This window comes from Leucoraja erinacea, chromosome 5 (genome assembly GCF_028641065.1).
Source record: "Leucoraja erinacea ecotype New England chromosome 5, Leri_hhj_1, whole genome shotgun sequence".
Taxonomy (NCBI): domain Eukaryota; kingdom Metazoa; phylum Chordata; class Chondrichthyes; order Rajiformes; family Rajidae; genus Leucoraja; species Leucoraja erinaceus.
In genome coordinates, this window is record NC_073381.1 from 17,924,113 (window position 1) to 17,928,529 (window position 4,417).

The window sequence follows — 4,417 nt, forward strand, 5'->3', positions numbered from 1 at the left end:
GGGAAGAACAGCACTCCGTCCAGTGAGGGTCAGGGGACCAATGTCCCATTTGGGAAGGGTCAAGGTAGATATTCCCATTGGGAAAACCAACATTCCCTCTGGGGTGACAACCACTCTCCCCGGGAAAGATCAAGTGGGCGATATAGCTTCTGGGAAGACCAAATGTTCCCTCTAGGAAGGGACAAGGCAACAACATTCCCAGTGGGCCCAACACTCCCTTTGGGAAGGGCTAAGGGAACAACATTCCCTATGGGAAGGGTTTCGGCCCGAAACGTTGCCTATTTCCTTGGCTCCATAGATGCTGCCTCACCCGCTGAGTTTCTCCAGCATTTTTGTCTACCTTCGATTTTCCAGCATCTGCAGTTCCTTCTTAAACATTCCCTATGGGATGGGTGAGGGAACATTGTCTCCTCCCACCGCCTCGCCTCTAGAACACGCCGAGCCAGTTGCATCCGCGTTCTTCAGTACCCGCTCCCGGCCTCTTGCTCTGATTGCCCTGCTCGTCCAGTTAGTGTAGCATTGAAATCCCGACGTCACCCTTTCACCGATGAATCAATCCACCGTTTGAAAGGTCATGTTAACGCGGATTTGATTTGGGCAGGGTTCCGGTTACACCCAGGCGAGGTTGAACGACCAGAGCGCCCCACTTAAAGTCCCAAACAGATCCGTCATCTGGGCACCGCTCCCCGAGAACATAAAGCTCTCGGGGAGCTCTCGGGGATTGTCACAAGCTGCTGGAGTAATTCAGCGGGTCAGGCAGCATCTCTGGAGTCTGAAGGGTCTCGACCCGAAACGTCACCCGTTCCTTCTCTCCAGAGATGCAGCCTTTCCCACTGAGTTACTCCAGCATTTTGTGTCTACCTTCAATGTAAACCAGCATCTGCAGTTCCTTCCTATCCACCTCTGTCTGGATTAACACGGATAGGTGACGTTTCGGGTGGAGACCCTTCTTCAGACCGACCCGTGATAATCCGGAAGCTGAGTTACTCCAGCACTTCGTGTCTTTTTGGTAAACCAGCATCTGCGATTCCCAGTTTCTACAAGGAAATGATCGTCACGAAAATTAGAATTCGTAAACGGGTTGGTGCCGACTCGGTGGGCCGAATGGCCTCGGTGACTTACAAGGCCAAACGCGATCTTGAGAAAAGCTCTCGACAAAATAGTAAATGATTCAGTGGTTATTTGGAGGGGAGGGGGTGGGGGGGGGGAAGCAAGATGCTGGAAAAAACTCAACGGGTCGGGCAGCATCTGGGGAGGGAATGTACAAATGACACTTTGGGTCGAGGCGCTTCTTCAGTCTCATTTGGCTGTTTGAAAAGTTGGCTGCAGGAATGGAAAGGGATAAGTCCTGGTTGTGAATGAATGGAGTGGTGTTCGCAGGGCTCAGTGCTGGGACCACTGTATTTATTTTTGTTATATTTAATGACCTTGATACAGAAAATGAAGAGCAAAACGTTAAGATCTGTGGATGAGATGAGACATGGAGCCACGAGACATACGAGATCCCTGGGATGGCGGGACTGTCATATGAGGAAAGATTGAAAGGACTAGGCTTGTATTCACTGGAGTTTAGAAGGATGAGGGGGATCTTATAGAAACATATAAAATTATAAAAGGACTGGACAAGCTAGATGCAGGAAAAATGTTCCCAATGTTGGGCGAGTCCAGAACCAGGGGCCACAGTCTTAGAACAAAAGGGAATGTCATTTAAGACAGAGGTGAGAAAAAACGTTTTCAGTTGTGAATTTGTGGAATTCCCTGCCACAGAAGGCAGTGGAGGCCAAGTCACTGGATGGATTTAAGAGAGAGTTAGATAGAGCTCTAGGGGCTAGTGGAATCAAGGGATATGGGGAGAAGGCAGGCACGGGTTATTGATAGGGGACGATCAGCCATGATCACAATGAATGATGGTGCTGGCTCGAAGGGCCGAATGGCCTCCTCCTGCACCTATTTTCTAAGTTTCTGTTTGATATGATCGGCATAGATTTCCCAATCTACTAATCTACCCTGTACTTGCTCTTAATATTCTTTGAACTGCACGCTCTCCACAGCTGTAACACTGTATTCTACACTATTTTTATTTTATCTTTTGCTCTTCCCGATGTTTTTCTGTCTGGGTATGATGTGCCCGGACAGCAGTTTCTCACTATATCTCGGCACAACAGAGGGCGGTGGAGGCCAAGTCAGTGGATATTTTTAAGGCAGAGATAGATAGATAGACACATTCTCGATTGGAACGGGTGTCAAGGGTTATGGGGAGAAGGTAGGAGAATGGGATTAGGTGGCAGAGATAAGTCATGATTGAATGGCGGAGTAGACTCAATGGGCCAAATGACCTAATTCTACTGTAGTTGTGAACTTGAATACCATTGCCAGTGGATTCAACCAACAGCAGCACTGATCACTATAGCGAAGGAATGTTGAGTCATCATGACATGCCAGTTATGCTGTTGTTCAGATTGGTTTAGAGATACAAGAGTGGAAACAAACCCTTCGGCCCACTGAGTCGACACCGACCAGTGTTGATCACCTATACATAGAAAATAGGTGCAGGAGTAGGCCATTTGGCCCTTCGAGCCTGCACCGCCATTCAATATGATCATGGCTGATCATCCAACTCAGTATCCCATCCCTGCCTTCTCTCCATACCCCCTGATCCCTTTAACCACAAGGGCCACATCTAACTCCCTCTTAAATATAGCCAATGAACTGGCCTCAACTACCTTCTGTGGCAGAGAATTCCAGAGATTCACCACTCTCTGTGGGAAAAATGCTAAAGGGATCAGGGGGTATGGAGAGAAGGCAGGTACGGGATACTGAGTTGGATGATCAGCCATGATCATATTGAATGGCGGTGCAGGCTCGAAGGGCCGAATGGCCTCCTCCTGCACCTATTTTCTATGTTTCTATGAAAGATGCCTGGACTCGGCGAGTTGCAGGCAACTCCATGTAAACCTGTCCGGGATCCAGATTGGGAAGGGAAGGTGCTGGGTTGGGAGAGAGGAGGGATCAATTGGCAAAGGATCTGGAGAAAACCAAATTGAGCAGGGATGTTGATTGGGAGAGATTGGAGGCTGTGTGAGATGGGAATTGGGAGAAGAGGGAGGTTTCAGGAGAGGGAGTATGTGAGGAGGAGATATTTGGGAGAAAAGTGTTTAGTTTAGAGAAAACAGGCCCTTCGGCTCACCAAGTCCGTGCCGACCATAGATCACCCGCACACTAGTTCTATGTTATCCCACGTTCATGTCCCACATACCAGGGGCAATTTACCGAAGCCAATTAACTTACAAACCTGCATGTCCTGGGAGGAAACTAGAGCACCTGGAGAAAACCTAAGCGCTGACAGGGAGCGTGTACAAACTCCACACAGACAGCACCTGTGATCAGGATTGAACCAGGGTCTCTGGTGTTGCGAGGCAGCAGCTCGAGCACTGCGCCACTGTGCCGCACAAGTACTTGTATAACTCGGAGATACGGCAGAGTAGTTGGGGTGGGAAGGTAAGTCGAGGCAGCATTTGGGAGCGGTGAGTTTCGGTATGGAAATAATGTAGTATTGCTACATTGCAAACAAATACGTACACAGTCTATTTGTTTCCGCATGACTTTGGAAGGGATGAGGGCTGGGTGTGAACTGGATTCACGGTCTCTTTTAACAGAATGGCTATTTACATAACATTGCAATTGTTATATTAAAGCTGCCCGGGGCTGGCTGACTCTGGAATGCTCACCTCCATCGCTCGACTCTGTGACTGTACTCGATACGTCTCTCCTTCATGATTTATGGATCCCAGGATGTGTTTAATTCCAAACCGGAGACTTGTCCAGACACAGGATCAGAGGCTTCAGGGCCACAGTGACAGGAGCTGGAAGAGGCCACATTCAACTACATGCAAGCCTACAAGTAACAAACAAGATGCGTAGATCACCTCTGAGAAGTATATAGTTACAATACCTCTTGTTTTAGTGACTGTAAAATGAAAAAAATGAAAAAAGATTTAATTAACTAGATCCCAGAAAACCAATAACTATTGGAGAAAAACCAATCCAGGCATAACAGGAAGGGAGGGAGAGAAGGGATGAGGGAAGTAGAGAAAGAAAGGAGGGAGGGAAGTAGAGAAAGAAGGGAGGGAGGGAAGGAGATAAGGAAAAAGAGAGAGAGGAAGGAGAGAAAGAAAGGAGAGAAGGGAAAAGAGAGAGAGGAAGGAGGGAGGGAAGCAGAGGAGGGAGGAGGGAGGGAGAAGTTTGGCAGCGGGAGCGGATGCCGGGGTCCGGGCAGACGGGTGTGAGCTGAGGCCGAAATTTGTAAACGTTGCTCCAACTCCCGGCCCGGCCCTCCCTGTATTGTTCACGGCGTCTCCCCGGGGAGAGAGTGGGATGAAGCCCGGGTAGAGAGAGGGGGGTATCCCCCTCCCACAGT